The 24,328-nt window shown below is 41.0% G+C and overlaps 1 pseudogene; it reads left to right on the top strand.

Annotated features, from left to right (window-relative positions):
- Nucleotides 1-2,553: 2,553 nt before the first annotated feature.
- Nucleotides 2,554-8,172, top strand: LOC149241542 (pathogenesis-related protein PR-1-like; annotated as a pseudogene).
- Nucleotides 8,173-24,328: the final 16,156 nt, after the last annotated feature.

Raw genomic sequence — 24,328 nt, 5'->3', positions numbered from 1 at the left:
CTAATGAAGTGGCCAAATCTTCTTCATGAGAGGGAGATGTCACTTCAAAAGGATATCATAGAGATTGATCCAAGATAGGAATACCCCTTCATGATGTGTAATCCCATCATCAAACTCATGATGTGACTTTACATGAGTGAAAATATCTAGAAGATCAAGCTATCACTCAATAATTTTTCCGTTCTTGGTGGATTCAAGAAAAATCACATCTCTAGGATGAACTTTTTATTTACCTCATCATAAAGATGATATGCCTTGGTGGTATTTGAGTACCTCAAGAAGATGTAATTTCAACTCCTTGGACAAAGTTTGTTTCTTTTTCTCCATAGAAACTAATAAATAGCAAGTGGAACTAAAACCCCTGAGATGCCTCACCAAAAGAATGTGGTTGTACCAAATTTCATAAGGATTCTTAAATTCCTAATATTATGAGATGGACTCCTATTTTCACATGTATTGCACATAGAATTGCATCGGCTTACAACATCAAATTCACATGCTTGAAAAATAGCACTCATTGTACTATATTCAAGAGTGTCCCATTCAGTGTCTGAGAGGGAGCTCAACTTGTGACCGTCGTGATAATGAAGTGTTATGTACCATTATATTTGACGTTTAAATGCCTCCAATTTATCCATATCTGCAAAAGGGGTGTACATAGGCACCTAGAGGTTATAGTTGTACAGTGTAATTGACTCTGAATTGTGCAAATACAAACTAGTCCAATTGTCAATTCCATTAGTTACAAAAAAAAGTGTCTCGCTCATTCTTTCTACTACACCATTTTTATTAGGGTTATATGGAACAATGGTTTGATGTTTGATTAAATGTGTGTGAATATGTTTTATATAGATTTCAAACTCATTAGAGGTATATTCGCATCCATTATTAATATAAAGAGTGATAATTCTAGATTGTGCTTCATTTTCAATCCATACATGAAATTTTTCGAATGTTTCAAAAGCTTGAGACATATGTTTTAACAGAAAAACCAAACATGTTCTAAAGTATTCATGAATAAACATTGTGATATATTTATTATCACAAGCAAATGGAATAGGTATGAGGGAATACAAATCGATATGTATCACTTCTAATTTTCTACATGCTATGAAAGTGGAATTATGAAAAGGTTGTTTCCTTTGTTTCCCATGGATACAAGCCCCACATTGCCTCAAGTTCCTTGGAATGGTAAGTAAACTAGAAACACCATTGTTCTTTAGCATATAAAGACTATCATAGTTGGTTTGTCCAAATTTTGCGTGCCAGAAAAGACTAGAAGATGATGTGGTTTCATCATAGTAAGAAAGTGATGTGGTTTCATCCTCGTGATAAAGTGATGTGGTTTCATCCTATTGAGAAAGATATATAGAATTTTATGCTTTCATAGATAACCTTTTCAACTTCAACAATTTGTCATCCTCCGGTCATGTCATGATGACCATGTTGTCAAAACATCTCCCTGTTTCAATTGTTTCATCAAATGTGTGAATGGACTAACCTTATTGTTAAATGTGTACAAGATACAACAAGTTCCTCATTAACTTAGGAAGATAAAGAACATCATTCAAAGGAAAATATAGGAATTTGAGCAATTTAAGCATGATGGTGCCAATTCCTACAAGTTTGAGACTAGATCTATTTAAAAGTACAATGAACCTTCTATATAGTCATTTAGTTCTTCAAAGAAATATTTCTAAAATATCATGTAGTAAATAATACCAATGTCAAGTAACCAAACATCTCTCTAAGAATCAAATAAAGCTTTGGAAAAATCATTATCTAAGCCAATATTGCAATGAGCAACAACCAATATTTAGGTGCTTTACCTTTGTCTTCCTTTTGTTCCTACTTGTATTTATCTTCTCGAGTGTGATTATGCGTATTTTTATTCATGTCGATTCTTATCCCATTGAACACGAGCTGACATCTCATCTTGATTGTGTATGTCCCCTTTCATTTGAAATTCTTCTTTTAGTTTCCTCTCTTACTTCCTTCTTTAAAATGATCATGTGATTGATTCTTCACTTTTGAGCCAGGCACATAATATATCTAGTGGGATGAGCTATCTTCTTCCTAAATTCCTTCTCACATTCTTTAATATTGTCCATAAAAAAATAAAAAAAGTTCTCATCTACCCACTAGCTTGAAGTAATTCAAGATATTGAGAATATGTAAAGTAAAGGGCTTTAATGAAGGTCATGAGAGTATCTCATAACGGTTGTTACATTTAGTTTTCTAAATTGATCAAACCCACTTATATCACAACTGTGATTACCTTTACTTTTCTCAACTAATAAACTTTTCATGTTAGAAGTAGGCCCTCCAAGTTGTTTCGAAGTCAATATGTTTTTGCGACCAAAACCTTCAATCGCATTCGGAGGAACAGTACTTCCACATCATTCATCATGCAATCACTCCAATCATCCCCACTCGTCTTCACCTCTCATCTTATAAATCAGAAGCCCTCCCATGCCCAAATGCATCAACCTTCCCTCATAGTAGTGATAAGGCCATCAGAGAGCTTAGAGAGTTAAAGTGGGAAGGAAGACCATGGAGAACTTGATAGTATATCATATTATATGGTTGTATTTGATCCTTTTGTTGGTTTATCCATTGTTAGGTCTGGGTTCACTATCTTCTACTGTAAGTGCAAGAGGTGACAATGAGGATTTAGTGTTCCAATTACTTGTAACCCAAAACGAGGCAAGAGTGTTGGAAAATTTTTATAGGGGCAAAGGAGAGGAGCCTCGCTCAGAAATCAGTTGCGGCAACTCAATTCTCTAGTTATGGAAAGCAAATCGCAGCTGGACAGAAGCTTAATTAAAACACAGAGTTTATTCATGGGAAAACAGAGTAAAAACAAAAATACGTGCGGTAAAGCTAGATGTGAATGTTTAAAGGCATATCGTAACAAACGAAACTTTGGATTATATTATAAAGCATATGCGAATACATTCGCATAACAAATTGGAGGTTGTTTCTTCAAGTATAAACACAAAAGACTTACTGTGATTTACGCTTCACTGGGGTTGTAGAGTAACTATCTGTAAAACTCTGTAAAACCTTTTTTTACTCACCCACCAATATTTCCTCCACAATTTTATCCTCACTAGCTCTCAGACTTACACACTCGACTCCTCTCTACTTTCTCAACCATAGAAATGACTTTTTACTTTCATATTTATCTCAACATACAAATTTGACATTAATACATGACAGAGCCAATCATTAAGACACAAGATGGACAATTTTACATAATAAATGGTTTTCTGAACTTGCAGGTGTTGTGGTGTGGGTAACAGTCGCGGAGTGAAAGTTTTCCCATAAGTATTTACCAAAATTCATTAAGTGCCTTAATCTCTCTGCTGTGTTTCGGAATGGTCAGCATTGTACTTCTGCTTAGACTTTAGTCCTTCTACCTGTAAACAAAATCGCAAGCCTGCAATAGTTGACTGGGAAAGCATGGTGTTTGTTAGTGTGTTTAAGGTAGTGGTTGGGATTAATATTTCCAACACTCCCCTTAATCACAATTGACACCATTGAGGATTCCCAAACAGTCTCTGAGATAAACAAAACTTTCATGTGCTAATGGCTTTGTGAAAATATTATCAAATTGTTCCTGTGACCTGTGGTGTTGCAACACAATTTCACCATTGTTAATCATCTCTCTAATAAAATGATATCTAGCATCAATGTGCTTGGTCCTCTTGTGAAAGATAGAGGTCTTTGACAATGCAATTGCAGAAGTGTTGTCATAGAAAATAGTTGTCGTTCCCTCTTGGTCGTGGCGAAGATCCCTCGACATCCTTCTCATCCAAACTACCTGATATGTTGCTACTATTACAATGACATATTCAGCTTTTGTTGTTGACAGTGACACTATTGGTTGCTTCTTGGAGGCCCATGAGATGGCTCTGAAACCCAAATGAAAAACATATCTTGACGTGTTTTTTTTGTCATCGACACTTCCTACCCAATCATTGTCAATGTAACCAACCAGCCTGAAATCATTTGTTGCAGTGTACAAAATACCATATTGTTTTGTCCCATTGACATACCTTATAATTCTTTTGGTTGCTTGCCAATGCATCTCCTTGGGTGTCTCCATGAACCTCGACACCAAACTCACTGCATACATTATATCTGGCCTAGTGGCAGTCAAATACATCAAGCTGCCTATCATGCCTTTGTATAATGTCGGATTGACATTCCTGTTGCAATCCTCTTTGCTCAACTTCAACCCCATGGAAGTTGGAGTTGGTGTGGGCTTGCTATTCTGCATGTTAAACCTCTACAAAATGTCTACTACATACTTTTATTGAGAAATAAAAATGCCATTTTCTATTTGCTTCACTTCTATGCCCAAAAAATATCTTAACAACCCCGAGTCAGTCATTTCAAATTCACTTTTCATGACTTCTTTGAAAGCAACGATGAGGAAAGCAGCGTGGTGTTGTCCTATTATTTGTTGATGGTGTTACTTGTTGCTTTCTTTGTTGCGCTTGAATAGGAGTAGAGGGAGTCATTGTTGATGAATTGCTTGATGTTGTCAATTCCTCTTTGTCCTCGTGGTTTACATTCTTTCACATTGAATGTCTTCTCTAAATTTCCATCCCATGCTTCCTCTTCTATGAAATACACATCTCTGTTGATTATGACCTTCTTGGTTGATGGATTATAGAGCTTGTATGCCTTGGATTCATCACTGTATCCAACAAATATGCATTTCTCCCCCTTGTTGTCCAACTTCTTCCTCAACACATTTGAGACATGTGCATAAGCCACACATCCAAAGACTCTCATGTGAGTGATGTTATGCTTTCTTCCACTCCACGCCTCTTCAAGATCCACATCCTTGACACTTTTGGTTGGACACCTATTAATGATATACATTGCACAAGCGACAACTTCAGCCCAATAATCATTTGGGAAATGCTTTGCCTTCAACATACTCCTTGTCATTTCGATAATTTTCTTATGCTTCCTTTCTACGACACCATTTTGCTGAGGTGTATTCCTTATTGTAAATTGCTTGTGAATTCCATGCTCCCTGCAAAATCGAAGGAATTCATTTGAGATGTATTTGTCACCTCTGTCAGTCCTAAGGACTTTGATGTAGTTTTCGCTTTGCTTCTCAACAAGAGCTTTGTATTGACGGAAGCGCTCAAACACTTCACTTTTCTGTTTTAGGAGATAGACCCATGTATTCCTTTTGTAGTCATCTATGAAGGTCAATAAATAGTGGATGCCACCAATTGATGGTGTCTACATTGGTCCACATAACTCTGAATGGACAATCTCCAAAGGTGCCTTTGCTCTTATTGACTTTCCTACTGGAAATGTCTCTCTATGTTGCTTACCCAAAATGTATCCTTCACATAGGTTGTCCAGTTTTTCTATGAGCGGCAACCCCTTCACCATGCCTTTCCTATGCAGCAAATTCAAACCTCCAAAGTTGAGATGTCCAAATCTCAAATGCCATAACCAATTTTCATCTTTGACCTCTGCTTTATAGTTCACTTGTGTAACAAGTGCAACTTTTCTTCCATCCTCTTGTGAATTCATTGACATTTGTGCTTGTGCACCTTCTTCCTTCAAATCTAACCTTATTTTTAGTGGAAATATTCTATTGTTTGTCATTTGAACCTTTGCAATCAACTGTCTGCTTGGGGGTCTATCCAAAATTGTGCACTCATCATTTTTTAAAAAGATATTGTATCCTTTTTGCATGAGTTGTCAAATGCTTATGAGTTTATGTCTCAAACCAGGGACGAAGTAAACATCTGAGATGTACTTCTTCTCCCCCTTCTTTGTTAGGATATTAACTCTTCATTTGTCCATGATAGAGACTTTGCTATTAGTCCCTAATGTCACTTCAGATTTCACACTTTCATCTAGATTGGAAAACATTTCTATGTTCCTTGACATGTGGTTGCTACACCCTGAATCTATATACCATACATCACTTTGTTTTTCTTGTGTTACATTACAAGCTAAAAACATTCTATCATGGTTTTGATTTTCCTTTGTGAAATTTACACTTGGTTTTTTACTAATGTCATATTTCTTCTTTCTACATTCATTTGCATAATGACCATACTTCTTACAGTAATGACATTGGACTTGAGATTTATCATACTTCTGACCTTGTGCTTGATTTTGGCTTGGGCCTTGACTTGGATTTTGATTGATGCCCCTTCCACTTGAGCTTCAAGGGCTGCTTCTTCCACCTCTGTGTGGGATTCTTCCTCTTCCTCTAGCATATGATCTTCCTCTGCCTCTACCTTGACCAAATGAAAATTGTGTCTTGAAGGCATGCTCCAATGAGAAGCGTGTTGCTCTATTCAGTGTATGTTCATGAGAAATCAGTGATGCATGAAGCTCATCCACTGAGAACTATGAGAGATCCTTTTTCTCTTATATGGTGACAACAATGGCATCAAACCTCGCTCGCAGACTTCCCAAAACTTTCTCAACTATTCTCCTTTCCTCAAATGTCTCACCATGAGACCTGATTTGAGTAACTAGTCCAATTTCATGTGTAAAAAATGAGTCTGCATTCTCACTCTTTCATACAAAGTGTCTCAAAGTCACTCCTTAGAATTTGTAGCTTTGTTGTCTTCACTTTTTCCATGCCTTGGTAGGTTGTTTGGAGGTTGTCCCATGCTTGTTTGGACTTTGTTGTTGCTGCAACCCTTGGGAAAATACTTTTAATGTAGAAGAGGGCTTTTGCATCCTTCTTCCTGTTGTCCCTCAACAAATCCTTTTCTGCTTGAGACAAGGCATTGTATACTGATGCATATGCTATTTCTTGAAAACCATTATCCACCAAATCCCAAATGTCTTGAGAAGAAAATAGGGTTTTCATTGTAATAGCCCAATAATCATAATTTTTGCCATTAAACTGAGCTATCTGAGGATTAGTCAAGCTTGTGTTTGATGTCTCCATTTCTGAGTGTAAAAAAAACTTTCTACCTACTGATAAATACTCTCCAAAGGAAAAAACAATCTGCCCTCAAGACAAAAAAAATTAATTGATAGTAAAACCACTTGTTTTTATACTAACAAGGTTTAACCCACTCCCACTCTACCATGTTGGAAAAATTTGAGTGGCTCATTAATCGAGGAGAGGAGTCTGGCTCATAAATCGGTTGCGGCAAGCAAATCGCAAGTGGAGAGAGGCTTAATTAAAACACATAGTTTATTCACGGAAACTAAGTAAAAACAAAAATAGTTGTGGAAACACATAGTTTATTCACGGAAAAGAGAGTAAAAACAAAAATAGTTGCGGTAAAGCTAGACATGAAAGTAAGTAAAAACACAAAAGACTTAGTGTGATTTACCCTTCACTAGGGTTGCAGACTGTAAAACTCGGTAAAACTTGTTTTCACTTGCCCATCAATATTTCTTCCACAATTTTCTCCTCACTACCTCTAAGACTTACAACTGGACTTTTGTCTACTTGCTCAACCATACAAATGACTTTTTATTTTCATATTTATCTTAACATACAAATTTGACATTAATACATGACATAGTCAATCAACACAGGATGGGCAATTTTACATAATAAATGGTGGATGGGCAATTTTACATAATAAATGGTTTTCTTAACTTGCAAGTGTTGTGGAGTGTGGGTAAGACTCCCGAAGTGAATTTTTGCCCATACATATTTATCGAAATTCATGAAGTGCCTTAAACTCTCTGTTGCATGTTGAAATTCTGGTCAGACTTTTGTCCTTCCAAGCATGGTGTTTATCAATGTGTTTAATGCAGTGGTTGAGATTAATATTTCCAACAAAGACCCAAGTTGGAGATAGTTCCCTTGTGTGAAATGTCAATGTGACCAGCTATGCCAGGCATATCCTGTCAAAAACGAACTGCACTTTGGAGCATTCGAATGGGCCATTTGGGGAAAATATTTTCGAGGAAAGTGAAAGTGGTTGGCGACCCAAGGAGGCAATGGCTGCGTGGATCGGGGAAGACCGTTACTTCAACTATCATACTCATTCGTGCAATGGGTGAAAGGAATGCGGGCACTACACTCAAATTGTGTGGAAGAATTCTCGAACAGTGGGCTGGGCCAGGGTCATTTGCAACGACGGTGATACCTTGATGACCTGCAATTAGAATGCCCCTTGCAATTATGTAGGTCAAAACCCCCACTAAAATTGCATCCAACTCAAACACTATGCTTCATTGGCTCGTCAATCTTTATTGTACGTAGAGATTTCAGTGCCAGAACTATTGAAGTCAATGTAATTCATTTCATCCCAATAAGCTCTTAGAGCATGCCACAGAAATTCCATTGGCTTACTGGTGAATGTTATTGTTTTACTTTTGTGAAAACCAAAACATCACTCGCACATAAACTTTTAACTGTTCCATTTTGTATTTAATAATTTACAGATACAATCACTGTTAATGGGTTCTGTCATGTAAAGGGTTCTATGGAAGGATTGAGCTTGATATACTCGTATGCAATGACGATATTTTTAGGTTTCATCGATACGTGGTATGCAGAACGTAAAAATGTGATGTTTTCTCCATGACGAGTAAAGAGCACGGGGAGAAAATGCAAATGCTTTTCCGGTTTACAGCGAGGATTACAATGGAAAATCCAAAAATGTTAATTTTTTAATATTAAGGGTTTATAATCATGCCAATCTTAATTTTGGACTGATAAAATTGGAAGTCCAAACCTTTGGTTTAGAATATAGGTTGGAGGAATTCATATTTAACATGAGTAGCGGTAGTGCGTGCAACCTTTTCTCAAATATGGGTCCTTAGGTAGGTGTGGGTGAAACCCTTTCTCAGATATTGGCCCTTCAATATGCTTAGGTTTTTCCGAATCAAAACTTGTAATAAGATTTATTGTTGTTTTAAAATAATTGTGAAATTGTTATAATAATAATAAATTTGTTATTATATAAATTTTATAAATTTTCGCTGTGGAGTATGCTCTAAAACTGTTTTTTGTTAAGAGTTAGTCCTTTTTAAATTTAAGGAAATATGTTAACGGCCCAAGGCCCAGAGGCATCTGGCACGAGTGCCTCTTATGGACCACCACCACCACTAAGTAGGTGGTGTGGTTTTCCTTGAATAAGGGTAATGAGTCAGCTTGCATTGTAGTTAACAGCTAGAAATGGACAAGAGTTATGATAGGTTTTCCCACCTGTGACAAAATAAATTTTATAAATTTAATTTAAAATTTGATAAATTGAATATAGAATAATATCATAAATTTAATTTTTATTTTGATAAGTTGGATTTAAATAATTTAATGGTAGTAACATTATTATCGATATATATATATATATCTATATATATATATATATATATATAATTTAATTTTTATTTTGATATGTTGGATTTAAATAATTTAATGGTAGTAACATTTTTTTTTTTCTAAGCAACATTACCTACTATGTATTAATATTTACAGCGGAAAATTACATGCAGTGTGTCATGCTGCCCTATGGCAGCTGTAGCATAGTCCCCCAACCCATTACATTTCTGAGAAACCCACCTGAAGATACCTGAATTGTTCCCTAAAACCTCCAACAAAAAGACAAAAACCATCTCTGTAAAGCCCTCGCAGGGGCAGAGATTGTCACATAGAACCAGGGCTTGTGGAGATAGCCCAAGCCAAACAAAACTCCATTCCATAACGGAAGAGTGACACAGAAACAGCAGATGATTCATATGACCGAGAACGACCAACATATAACAGAAAAAACATACTAGAACGACTAAAGACAGCAGGAGAGAGAACCAACCACGAACCCAACACGCGTCCAGTCTTCATGCATGAGAGCCATCTGGGCTTAGCCCTCTCTCTCGTCATCCCCGGGCTCGCCCTCCCCTGGTTTAGCTTCCCGAATCCACGCCCAGCCATGTCCTTCCGGTAGTCCGTCCATGAAAGCCGGCAGCACAGGTTCGTTCTCCCGCAATTCCGCCTCCCTTGAGCTTGAGGCCTCCCCCACAGGCCTTTTGCCTTTATCCACGAGCCTGCACTCTGCCTCCATAGCTTGAGGCAGATTTTCCTCTCGCTCCGGGTGGAGTCTCTCTTCAGTGACCGCGGGGTGCTCCATTGCAGGTGGCCGAGGCATGCCTTCTTCAAATTCGTCCGGTATTCTGGTAAACAACACTAAAATATGAGCATTGATGCCCAGATTTTCTCTGGGATTGCACAGCGAGAAGATGACAGAGCCGAATGCTGGTAGAGTTTGCTCGCCATTGTTGGACCCTCCAACCTCCACAACTTGACTTGCCTGCACCTGAGGTGCACCTCCTCGTCGGTGGCAGTAAATGCAACAACAATGGTGGTGTTGGTCAGTTGCAGGCCCGCGAGCGGATCTGGCTCTCCCTGAGCCTCTGCCCCGACGGCATGGCATTCTATCACGCACCATTTTCCCAAATTCCACTTCCTCAGACGAAGCTTTCTCCCAATTCGGCTCACTATGGCAGACAAAAGACTGTAGGCATGAACCAGGGAGGACCAGCAGTCGACCAGTCTCCCCCAATTCCACAAAGACTCCAGAACTCTCAGGACACAGAGCAGGAACACCATCACTGTGGGCTTCGTCCGCGTCCAAATCAGCAAATTTAACGACCTCTGCATTCCGTCGGAATGTCCCCGCATTGAATGCGGCCATCCGCCTTCGCTGTGAAACCTGCGCCTTCATTAAGGCTCGAATGCTGCATTGCAGGTCGATGGGAGGTGGCGGCGAGGAGCCTTAATGCTCTCTGTCCGTCGCGTGTCCTGTCGACCATGACAAGTGGCCTTAACAGGTCATGCACGGTGGCACCCGCATCCGGGACAGCAGCGTCCTCTTGAATTAAGCTTTCACACTTGTGGAGCTGCTGCCTGTTGGAAATGATGCTTGTGTTGCCTGAGATTAGAGGGGTGCTGGTCTCAACCCCTATGTTGGCCAGGAGGTCTGCAACTTTGTTTCCTTCTCGTCGGGTGTGTTTGAAGGAGATAGCCCTTGCATTATCAATCCCGTGCGCAATATCATTTAATCTTGCCTCAAGTCTCCAGCTGGGTGCAATTTTCCTAGCTTGTGAACCATTATGAATACGGGTTACCATGTTGATGAGAATTTGGGAGTCCCCTTCAACTATTAAGGGTAGGAGATTAAGGTTCCAGGCAATTTGAAGGCCCTGCCAGAGCCCCTCCAACTCTGCTGAATTGTTGGTATCCCAGCCTATACTTCCTAGGTAAATTTGTAGAGGGGAGCCCTCATGATTTCTAATGATGCCTCCAAACCCTGCAGCCCCTGGGTTACCTTTGGAGGCTCCATCGAAGTTCAGCTTGTAAGAGTTTTCAGGAGGAGCAATCCAGTGACAGTCTTTTTTATTGCTGCTGCTATGGTGGAGGTTGCTATTTTGGGGATCTTGAGGTATCTGCAGCTGCCAATTTCTCAGTATGTTCTGCTCCCTGTCCTCAGTTGGTCTGTCTTCTTTGGTCCAGCTTTGGAGTGCCATGGTTTCTTGAATGTTTCCTTGGATTTTGCCCCATATTATTTCCGGCGTCGATTTTTTGTTCTTGAAGATACGTTGATTTCGTTCCTTCCAAATGTTCCAAAGAACTATCCCTGGGATGATACGCCATAGATGATTGAGAAGAGAGCTTTGATAAGGTTGCTTGGGCCATAACCTTAAGGAAATAATAATATCCTCCTCCATTATGCACTGTCGTTGACATCTGAAGCTGACCCTGTTCCAGAGAAGCTTAGCAAAAGGGCAAGTGTTCAGAAGATGCTGGAGGGTTTCCTCATCCTTTAGACAATTGTGGCAGATCGAGGGGCCATGGAAGTTGCGCTTTCTGAGATTTTCCCAAGTGAGAATCTTTTTGTGCCCTATCAGCCAGAGGAAGTAGGAGATTTTTGGCCAAGGACCAAGATCCCAAATTTTATCCCATAGAGGGTCGGGATTAGCGGCAAAGTTGCAAAGAGTTTTATAGGCTTCAGCAGTGGTGTAAGTTCCTTTGGGTAGGTATCCCCATCGGAGAATGTCCTCGCCATTGTTCTGTCTTATTCTTCTTTTCCTTAGTTCCTTGTCTAGGTCCTGACATATTCTATCCTCGTCGCTGTTAAGGATTTGGCTGCTGATTTTCCATTTCCTGAAACCTTCTTCAAGCTCTGGTTGCCAGTAAGATTGGACCTTTTCCTGAAGTTGTTCCTGCCTCGTCGGTGTCAGTGTGGGGTGAAGAATGTTTGTGAGTTTTGGCATTTGATTCCAGGCATCCGTCCAAAATCTTGCACTGCAACCATTTCTGATTTCCCAGAAGCTATGCTGTTGTATAATGTGATGGTGTTGCTTTGCAGCATTCCATATCAAGGAGCCTTTTTCAGTGGGAGTGAATCTTATGAGTTCCTCTTGGGGTCTATTGTCTGCATATTTCGCTGTCCAAATCGTTCCCCAAAGTTTTTCTGGGTTGGTGAGCCACTGCCACCAGATTTTGGCATTCATGATGGCATTGCTGTGTTCAGGGTCTCTTAGCCCAATTCCTCCTTTGTCCCTGGGCATGCAGACTTTTGTCCATCTGACCAAGGCCCATTTTCGATTGGTGGCCGTGCTGCTCCATAAGAAATTTCTCTGCATGTTTCTGAGACTTTTTAAAACCCATTTTGGTGCAGCCAAAGAAGAAAACAAGTAAAGAGGCATGGCTTGCAGAATTGATTTGATGAGCACCATTCGACTGGCGAGATTGAGCGTCCTGTGTGTCCAGAGATTGAGGCGACTTTCAATTTTGTCCAGAAGGGAGCGCCAAGCAGGGTTCTTGATAGCAGATGCAGTGAGGGGGGCTCCTAAATACTTGGAGGGAAGAGAGGCAGAGGAGAAGCCTAAAATGCGGGAGACAGCAGTCTTGACAGACGGGGGGGTGTGGAAAAAAAAGATTTGCGATTTGGAGCAATTGATAGACATGCCAGACGCCAGAGAGAAGTCCTGGAGGAGACCTTTGAGTCGACGAGCTTCTTGAGCCGAGGGGTAACCAAACAGCATAGTGTCATCGACGAATTGCTGATGGGACAGGGCAGGGGAGTTGTGCACCGAGATGCCTTTAATTTTCCTCAGGTTAAGAGCTTGCTTGATGTGCCTTCCAAGCCCCTCGGCCATTAGGACGAAAAGAAAGGGAGAAAGGGGGTCTCCTTGCCGGATACCCCTGGAGGGATTGAACGAGCGGGAAGGAAAGCCGTTGATCAAAATGGAGAAATGAGTGGAGTTAATCATGTTCAGGATCCATCGGATCCACGAAGGACAAAAACCAAAGGCTTTTAGCATATGATGAATATAGTGCCAGTTTAGTTTGTCAAATGCTTTTGAGAGATCTAGCTTAAGGAGCATACCTGCTTGCTTGGAGTTCTTGAGAGAGTGGATAATTTCGTGCGAGAGCAGGATACCGTCCATTATGTGTCTCCCCTCTACGTAGCCTGATTGCTCCTTGGATATTAGTGCTGGCAGAAGCGGTTTGAGCCGATTAGCTATGACCTTTGAAATAACTTTGTAAATGACATTGCAAAGTGCAATGGGACGGAATTTGTCTGGAGTGATGGATTCTGCCTCCTTGGGAATCAGTGCTATGAAGGTAGCATTGAGAGATGGGAGAAGCCATCGTGTTGCTCTGGATTCTTCTACTATTTGCCAGACTTCCTCTTTTAGCATATCCCAGAAGGCATGAAAGAAAGTCATTGTGAACCCATCGGGACCGGGAGCTTTGCCCTCTTTGAGTTGTTTCATGGCATCATCCACCTCCTCTAAGCTGATGGGGCGCATTAAGTGTTCATTTTGTTCCTCTGTGATAGTTTTTGGAATATTGCTGGTGATTTTATTTATGGCTTGTTGCCTGTCTTCACCCTGCTCTTGATGAACTTCTTGGAAGTGATTGAGGAGCTCGTCTTCAATCCCTTCATGCGTTTCTACCTTGTCTCCTGCGCGATTTTGAATGAAGGGGATGTTATTGGTCATTCTCCGTTGTACTGTGGTTCTATGAAAGAATTTGGTATTACGCTCCCCTTCCTTTAACCATCGAACTCTTGACTTTTGCCTCCAATAGATTTCTTCCTGCTTTTCTCTTTCGTTTAATAGGTTGTGAATATGGTGTTCCTTTTCCAACGTTTCCTCCGTGTGTCCCTCTGTGATGATCTGCTGGTGAAGGTTATCCCGGTCCTGTAGTAGCTTTTTCTTGTCCTCGAAGATGTTGCCAAAGGTTTCTTTGTTCCATCGTTTCAGATGGCTCTTGAGGAAAGTTAATTTCTTCTGAAATTGGTACATTTTTGCTCCTTCTGGCGGGATGAATGAGGTCCAGATGTCCTTGACAAACGCTTTGAAGTTGGGATGAGTGAGCCAGAATCCCTCAAACTTGAAAGGTTTTTTGGTTGTGTTGCCGGGTCTTCGCCATTGAAGGGCTATTGGCCAATGATCTGATCCGGAATGAGCCAGAATTGATGCAGAGAAATCCCCTCCGATGTGAACCGCATTGTCCGAAAGGAGGAATCGATCCAGCTTGGAGGCGATTTGATGCTTGCCTGCCCTGCGATTGCTCCAAGTGAAGGTGCCATTGCAGAACGGCATGTCAATGAGGGAGGCCGAGTTTATGAATTCTTTGAATCGACCAACCTCAGGCTCCAATCTACTTCTTCCTCCCATCTTTTCTTCTGTTTTTGTGATCATGTTGAAGTCCCCTGCCGTTATCCAAAGCGGGAATTTCCTACTGTTGCTGAGTGTCTCAATAGTGTCCAGAAGCTCTATCTTGCTGCTGGTGTCTTGCGGGAAGTAAACATTTGACAGGTTGCCGTGAATGTTTGTCCCCAAAATGTGAAAGGTGGCCTGAATCAAATGATGCGTCGCTTGAAAGTCAGTAAGGGCGACTGCTTGAGTGTTCCAGGCTATAGCCAAACCGCCTGAGGCTCCACAAGCATCAACCGCTACAGTTCTGCATCCTGGCCAGGCTTTTGAAAAAAAACTGTCTAACATAGTGCTGTTGCATTTAGTCTCCTGGATAAAGCAAATTTGGGGCTTTTCCATCTTTACCAAATTTTTCAACATCCTGAGTTTTCCAGGGCTGTTAAGCCCTCTTATATTCCATGATATAAGTTTCATGATTAACTACTGGTAGAGGGCTTGAAATACTTAGTCAATTTGGCGTAGCGACCAGAATCAACTAAGATTTTCCCAATTTCCATCGTCCTTTGCAAATCTGTCTTTCTTCCTCTTTTTTTTGAGTCTTTGTGTCGCTGAGTACTGTCCCATTGGCTACCTGGCTGAATTCCTAGTTGATTTTGGTAATAGGCTCGCGAGATGACCAGTTCTAGTTTGTCGAGTTGAAACTCGGGGATGGCGTCATATGCTTTCCTTCTGCATGCGGCCTCTATTTCTAAGAGATCAAGACCATGCAAGTCTATGCTTTCCGGTTCCTCGTCCATTATCTGCACTTGATTGCTGTCTTCGTTGTCTGGGTCGAGATACTGGGAAATGTCAGTTTTGCCATCCACCTCCATATTGTGGAGTTTATCATCCGTGCTGGTCCGATCCTTTTGCAGAATGATGGGGTTGGATAGGGGGGCGGAGGATTTGGGAGGGGAGAAGGAGGAAAGGGGAGGGGAGGATGATGAGGGAAGATCTTGGGCGGTCTCCATATTAGAGGGGGGATCGTCAGAGGATTGACCAAGAATGCCGAAGCTGTTCTTGGTTACTGGGCCATGCGGCTTGCGGGGCTGGGGTTTGGGACCATTAGAGGGCTTTTTGTGCGCACGTTTTCGGTTGGAGACTTTAGTGAAGCCATCCTGAGCTGAGGAGCCTGAAGGATCAGAAGGGTTAGAAAGATTATTCAGAGGGCAGTCCCTGAAGAGGTGACCTAGGGCATGACACTTCCTGCATCGGAACGGGACATGCTCGTAGTCGAGGGGCTGTATCCACTCTTCGTCCCGATGAGCAAGCTCAACAGACTCAGGGAGAGGCTCATTAAGGCGAATAAAAACACAAATCCGAGCATAGGAGGTATACTTACGAGATAGGGTTTCCTCCGCTACTTTGATAAATTCGCCAATCCCATTGCCGATTCTTTTGAGGAGCTCCTCCCCCCAGTATTCGTCCGGGAGCGAATACAGTCTGATCCAAACCGGAGCCCATGATAAATCTTCTTTGTCCGGGATGAATTTAGGGATCCAATCGCGTAAGTATAATCCAGCCGAGTTGAAAAAATAGGGTCCTCCGACTAGAATCCTGTGTTTGTCCTCCGTACAGTAGAAAATCGCAGTGAAGAATCCTTTCGGCCCTAGTTGTAGCGTTACATCCCCTTTGGGTTTCCATTTAGCAGCTATCCATCCCTTTAGGGCCCGTTCAGTTGGCCAGAAGCCGATGAACTTGCCAATCAGGGCATGGTCCGTCATGAACTGTATTCTATCATCGATCTTGTCTCCAGGCAGCTCGATTCTGGGTCTGACCTTAGCCGCTGGTCGGCAGGTACTAGATGTGATTTGCGGCTGTTCTCCAGGCATGTCGTTTTCTTCTTGCGATGTGCCATTGTTTTCTTTGCAGTTATTGTCATCGTTGAGATCAGATTGAGGGTTTTTCCCTCTATTCAGGATTTCTTCGTTCACTGATCCAAACATTACTTGGTGCTCAGGATTTGACTGCGGTGGGGAGGGCTCCGTCGCCCCCCCCTGGGGCTGCTCCATTCCTGTCTCGTATGAGCTTCAGGACAGAAAGCTGCAGCTTGCTCAGAGTCTGGGCCTGAGCGTTCTACTCTGTTGTCGGCGCCGTGTGCAGGTACTCACAAAACCCTAGCAGAGCCCGTGAGCCTTTTCCCTTCCCTCAAGACCAATGGTAGTAACATTATATATATATATATATATATATATATATATATATATATATATATATATATATATATAATTTCATTTACCATAGTTTAGTTTTGAGGATAGTTGTTCATATTTATAATTTTTCTTTTTATATATTAAATATTTACAATTTTATACTATCGAGCCTTAAGTATGTGATATTATTTCCTTTAATATGAAGAGTTATTGGTGAGTCTAAGTATTTTTATGGATTTTTCAAATGTTTCTCTTTTAAGTGGTTTGGTGAACATGTCTATAATTTGGTCACTGGTGGAACAACGTATTAGCATAATGGTATTGGCTTCTATATGATGTTGAAAAAAATGGCTCTTTGTCTTGATGTGCTTGGTCCAATCATGGAATATAGGATCCTTGGTCAGGTTGACTGCATAATTGTTGTAAATACAAAGTGGGTAGCATTTAGTTGTTCCTACTACAAATCATCTAATATATTCTTGAGCCACGCAATCTCCTTTGTTATGTTTGTAGCAACCACATATTCTACCATTGTAGTGGAATCTGTTGGAACAAATTGTTTATGTGGTCTCTAAGATAGAGTTGTTGATCCAAGACACATGAAGTATCCTGAAGTAGACAATTCATTCTCCTTACCTCCTTCAAAGTTTGAATCTATATGTCCAACTAGTTTTAAGTTGTCCACCTTAGAGTATTTGATCCCAAAGTTTTGAGTTCCTTTTAAGTTCTCTAGAACTCTCTTTGCAACATAGCAATGTGCTTCACAACATTATTACATGAACCTGACAATAATTTGAACTACGAATCAAATGTTTGGTCTAATAGTAGTAATGTAGATAAGACTCTCTGTGAGTTATCTATATTTAATTACATCCTCAAATTCATTCCCTTCTTTTGATGTTAACTTTAGATTTTCTTCCATTAGAATAGAGAGAGGATTATGACTAGCCATGCCGAATTTTTTCAATAGTTCTATATTGTACTTCTTTTGATGAATACATTCTTGGATTCTGAGTTATATACCCAAATAGTAGTGAGGATATCCCCATGTCTGTCATATCAAAACCCTTCTTCATTCTTTCTTTATGGATGCAATATATGTTTTGTTTCTCCATGTTATCAAAAGATCATAAACATATACCGCAAGATATATGTGAAGATTTGCCAATTTTCTTAACAAACAATGTTGCATCATCAGGATTAAAATACTTAAAATTGATCTTCAAAAAAACTTAGTTAACTTTTCGTACCATGCATGAGGTGCTTTCTTTAGGCTATACAAAGACTTGACAAATTTGCATACCTTTTGTTCTTGACCTTTCACAACAAATCCTTTTGGTTGAAACAAGTAGACATTTTCTTTCAAGTCTTTATTCAAGAGTTTCCTTCACATCCATGTAATGAATCATCTACCAATTCTAAGTAACCTATTTTTTTATGGGGGGAGCTAAAGCCAACATTATACAAATGGTAGCCAATTTTTTTTTGGGAGAAAAGTCTCTACATAGTCTATGCCTTCTTTATGTGCAAAACCTTTTACTACAAGCCTTACTTTATGATTGTTAAGTGATCCATCTAATTTGTAATTGTTTTTGCAGAATCACTTGTAGCCAATTGGTTTGGTTCCAAATAGAGAATCCACTAGCTTCCATGTCTCATTTTTGAGGAGAGCATCATAGTCCTTCTGCATGCCTTCTATCCACTCATTATAAGAAGTAGATTGTTTAAAAAAAAGTAGGTTCAAAGTTTGTAGATAAATTTGATTCACAATCATATGAAACATCCATTGTATTAGCATCACATGAATCTAAATTATCTACATCACCTTCATCTTATTTAGTTTAACTTCTAGTTCCTCTCTTTTCAAACTCATCAAGATGAACACTTTCAAGTGTCTTTATGAGCCACTTTGGTGGACCTTTCTGAGATGGTCTATGCTGCTCCACTTATTGGGATGGTGTTGTATTCCCATGCGGGTTCAACCTTTTAATCCTCTCAATCACATCATCCAATTCGACTCCCTATTCTGATGAAGTGGCTATATCTTCTTTATGAGGGGGAGGATGACACTTCAAAAGGAGATCCAAAAGACCAATCCAAGATAGGGATACCCCTTGAATATGTAGAATCTCATCATCAAACTCATAATGTGTCTTCATATGAGTGAATCTATATAGATGATCAAGTTGTTGCTCAATAGTTTCGTCGTACTTGGTGGATTCAAGAAAAATCAGATATCTGAAATGAACTTATTATTTACCTCATCAAAAATATGATATTCCTTGGTTGTATTTGAGTACCTCAAGAATATTCACTTTCAACTCCTTGAACCAGGTTATTTTTTATTTTCTCCTTATCAATTAATAAACAATAAGTTGAACCGGCGTTTAATATTATTCCCTTGGGTTGATCCTAAGGTTTCTGCAGCCCCTGCTATGACAGGCTGGACTGGCAAAGCGCAGTACTAAAGGCATCAAAGTGGATTTGTGGCTCACGTGAGCCAACCATACGCAAGTAGAAGAATGCAGCCCCCTCAGAGGGAGGGCGATCCGCCTCCCCCCAAAAAAGACAGTCAAATGCAGCAGACAGAAGAATGGGACAAAGAAAACGAACAGAACGAAGGTAATATGGGACGCAGCAAGCAACAAGACAAGGAGCCAGGTCAGGAAGACAAAAACAAGGCAAGTTCCACCACATGCAGGCCAGTGGCAACTTACAGGCCAAGAGTGGAATTTCCCATTCACCGAATCAATGCTAGAATACAGTTTATGATTGGAACATGGCCAACTGAGAGAGCGCTGAGGAGCTGGATAAGCACCAAATGGAACCCAAAAGGACACATCACTCTGCATCTAGGGCCAAAGGGGTTTTTTACTGCAGTCTTCAACTGCCTGGAAGATCGCAATAGGATTCTGGATGGGGGTCCTTATTTTTTCAATTCTGCAGGATTATATCTCAAAGGGTGGGTCGAACGATTCAATCCAGACAAGGAAGACCTTAGCTATGCCCCCGTGTGGATAAGGTTGTACTCGCTTCCTTGGGAATATTGGGAAGAAAAATCTCTTCAGGAGATTGGGAATACACTGGGCGAGTTTGTCAAGGTCGCAGAGGAAACAAAACTATGCAGATACATGTCTTATGCATGGATCTGCATTTACATGGATCTAAAGCAAGCCCTGCTAGACATGGTAAGTTTCTTTCATGAAGATGTTGAATGGATTCAAGTAATAGACTATGAGCATGTACCGTTTAGATGTAGGAAATGCCATGATATAGGGCATCTCTACAGAGACTGTCCTCTAAACAGGAAACCCCCTTCTCAAGAAAGTTCAGATAACCAAACGCCTGATGGTTTTACCAAGGTTACGAACCGAAGAAGAGGGAACAAAAAATCGACAGCCAATCCCAAGACAAATCCAGTCAACATGTCAAAACCCTCAACGAGTAACAGCTTTGAAGCCCTAGCCAAGAATGATATGCAAGATCCTGATAATGAACCGCAGAATGACAAAGAATCTAATAAAGAGCAGCCGGAGGAAACTTCACAGCAAACAGGGGATGTCCCATTCAAGAAATCAATCCTTCAATCCCAAACCAAATCTCAATCCTGGCATTCTCAAGGAATGGAAGTTGATAATCCTGAACCAAGCTCCAAGACACCAAAGGAAAGAGAGGAACCCTCTCAAGAACCCCAGATCATGGAAGAAGATCCTGAGAATATAGACATAGGTGAACTGGATATCCTAGGACTGGAGTAAGCATGCAAAACATGAAATTTTGATAAAATACGAGACCGGCAAGTGGATAACCTGGTAGAGGTCCTTAATCGTGCACAGAAGAAATACTCTTTGGGGGTCCAGATAGGAAGTCCATGGGATGGCAAGTTTATCACCAAGGACAGCAAGAAGAGAGGAAGAAAAACAACCCTCGAAAGAACCATCAAGATAGGCGAGGTGTTAGTAGAATCAGGGAGGTATGCCAAGCTGACCAAGTACTTCAACACCAACCCCCATCCTTCTCAATGAAGCTAATATCATGGAATATAAGGGGGCTCAACGGCCCAAGGAAAGGCAGACTATTAAAAAATATGCTTATGTAGGAAAAACCAAGTATACTTTTTTTGCAGGAGACTAAATGCAACTCGACAGTTTTGGAAAAAATAGCAGCGAAAACTTGGCCAGGAGGGCTAGTAATAGCTGTTGATGCTCAAGGGGCGTCGGGAGGACTAGAAATTCTTTGGGATGCATGAGTCATTCAACTCAACAACATACATGCTAACAAGAACTTCATTCAGGCAACATTTCATCTAATCGGCACCAACACCCATGGACATGTAACTAATGTATATTTCCCTCAGGATACTATACACAAAGCTGAAATTCTGGATACACTGTCAGAGCTCAACTCAGACAGGCTATACCCGCTTTGGATATCTGGAGGAGATTTTAACATGATAGCAAGAATGGAGGAAAAGCAGGGAGGCAGAAGCAGAACAAACAGAGACAGGAACCTGCTAAAAGACTTTATTCAAACCAACTGGCCGGTAGATGTTCCTTCAAGCAACGACATGTTCACTTGGAAGAACAAAAGAGAGGGATCGCAACAGATAGCTTTGCGTCTTGATAGATTCCTTATTTCAGACAATGCAACTCACCTGGGAGGGGAATTCATTGCTTCCATCCTTCCTGTTTCAGGCTCAGACCACTGGCCTATCGAACTTCAATGGAACAGGCCAGGTAACAGTATCAGGCGTCCATTCCGGTTTGAAGAATTCTGGTTAACTCATCCGGATTTTGATGAATTAGTTAGATCAACTTGGCTCAAATTCAATCCTATCAGTGGTACAAAGATGTCCATGTTTCAGCAAAAACTAAAGCACCTTAAAGGCGAAATTAAACGCTGGAATTACACCACTTTTGGCAATATTTTTAAAGCTCAGGCTACTCTTAATCAAGAAATGAAGATGGTCCAGCAAAGAATCATCACTGAAGGACGCTCCGAGGAACTTACCAAGCAGGAACAAGACATCGAATCCCAAATATTAGATAGAGCTCAACAGGAGGAAACCCTTTGGAGGCAGAAATCGAGGATTAGATGGCTCAAAGACGGGGAAAAGAACACAAAATTTTTCCACAAAACTACAGTGCAGCGCAGAATGAACAATTACATCACCCATATCAAAAATGAGCAGGGGAATAGAATAGAGACTCATGAAGGCATTGAAGAGGAATTTCTCAGATACTTTAAGAAAGCTCACCAAGAACCCAGTATGGACAGAATGCCTGCTATAAACAAGATCCTAAGGGACATTCCAAAAGTAATTACAGAGGAGCATAATAGTCTCCTCCTCAAGCCCACCAACTTGCAGGAAGTTGAAGATGTTGTTCATCAATTGAAGGCAGGGAAAGCGCCGGGCCCGGATGGATTCACATCAAACTTTTTTCATAAGTTTTGGGATCTTATTAAAATAGAGGTATGGCAAGTGGTGGAGGAGTCCCGCACCTTACGTTGGATGTACCCAGGGCTGAATGCCACATTCATTGCTTTAATACCAAAGGTGGAAGAATCCAATACACCAGACAAGTACAGACCGATTGCTCTATGCAACATTATCTATAAAATCGTCTCAAAAGTTATAGCTACCAGACTAAAACCGCTGCTCCCTCTCATAATCTCGCCCGAGCAATCTGGTTATGTAGAAGGCCGGCAGATAACGGATGGGATTATTTTAACTCATGAGATAATCCACTCTTTGAAGCAGACCAAAAAACCAGGTATGCTGCTTAAGATAGATTTATCAAAAGCTTTTGATAGTATCAGTTGGGTTTACATTCAAAAAATTCTTACTGCCTTTGGCTTTGCCCCGTCATGGGTCAGATGGATTATTAATCTTTTGTCTTCAGCTTTTTTCTCTGTTCTTATCAATGGTATCCCCTCGGCAACGTTTCGTCCTTCCAGGGGTATCAGGCAGGGAGATCCCCTTTCACCTTTTCTTTTTGTTATTATGGCTGAAGGACTAGGTAGAAGTCTAACTTCTGCCCGGCTCTCTCAGCGTCTAAAAGGCCTATCCTTCAACAATTCCCCAACTTACTCCCACCAGCAATTCGTGGACGACAACATGCTTTTTGGTTATCCATCGGTTCAAGAAGCTCGCCTCCTCAAATCCCTCCTTTCAAACTTCTCTGAAGCCTCTGGAGCCCTTATTAATCGTGTCAAATCTCAAATCTTTTTCTTTAATACCCCTGCTCCCACCCAAAAAGCCATTGCCCGTATCCTTGGTTTCACCATCGCTTCCCTTCCCTCCAAATACCTTGGAGCTCCTTTAATTGCCTCGGCCCTCAAGCACTCATCTTGGAAAAACTTGCTAGAAAAGCTAGAGGCTCGGCTCACCCTCTGGACTCACAGAGCTCTTAATATGGCCAGCAGACTTGTTCTCATCAAGGTAGTTCTCCACTCCATGCCCTTGTATCTCTTTTCTATTCTTGCAGCTCCTAAATGGGTTCTCAAGGAAATAAAGAATCTCCAGCGCAACTTCTTATGGGGTAGCTCAGGCCACAATCGAAAGTGGGCTCTGGTTAAATGGGACAAGGTATGCCTTCCGAAGAAAGCTGGGGGCATTGGGCTAAGAGATCCAGGGCACAGTAATAAGACGATGGGAGCTAGAATCTGGTGGAGGTGGCTAGCAAATCCTAATACCCCCTGGGCCTCCCTCTGGACAGCAAAGTATGCGAGCAATTGCCCTATGGAAGAGAGAATTCGAATGACAGAATTAAGCACGGGATCTGTAATTTGGAACTCGGCCATTCAACATAGAGATCTCATACAAAAGCACAGCTTCTGGGAAGTCAAGAATGGAAGCACAACAAGATTTTGGGAAGACTCCTGGCAGCAGCTCCCAAAGATAAAGGACGCACTCCCTAACCTTCCATTACCAGAGCAGGATATCAATCAGTTAGCCAAGGTTAGTCAGTTCTGGAACCCCTCTTCCACACAGGGATATAGACAATGGATGGATGCAAATCAAATCATATTGCACGGTTCTGAGCAAGTTCAGCAATATCTTTCCATAGAATTACAAAAGCGGCAAATCCCTATCTCAGAAGAATCGGACATACTAAGATGGGGATATGAAGAGAGAGGGACCTTCACCACAAAGGAAGCGTATAAGATAATAGTCCAAGATCAGATAATCAAAGACACTTTATGGGATAAAATCTGGCACTCATCCATCTGGCCGAAGGTGTCTACTTTTTTATGGCTCCTATGTCATAATAAAATTCTAACATGGGATAATCTCAGGAAAAGAAGCTTCTCGGGCCCATCTATATGTCTCAACTGTAAGCAAGAAGAGGAAACAACTATACATCTAATGCAAACTTGTCAAATAGGACAAAAGCTGTGGGAAAATGTGGCCTTTCGATGCCAAAAAGATGGCAAAGTGCAAGGAGATATCAGAGCTACTATTCGCAATTGGAGTCAAGAGCCATATCAAAGCAAAC

This window comes from Pinus tabuliformis, chromosome 8, assembly GCF_031772625.1.
Source record: "Pinus tabuliformis cultivar Carrire ecotype Pingquan chromosome 8, CPIR1, whole genome shotgun sequence".
Lineage (NCBI taxonomy): Eukaryota > Viridiplantae > Streptophyta > Pinopsida > Pinales > Pinaceae > Pinus > Pinus tabuliformis.
This window is presented reverse-complemented; position numbering and strand designations above follow the sequence as displayed.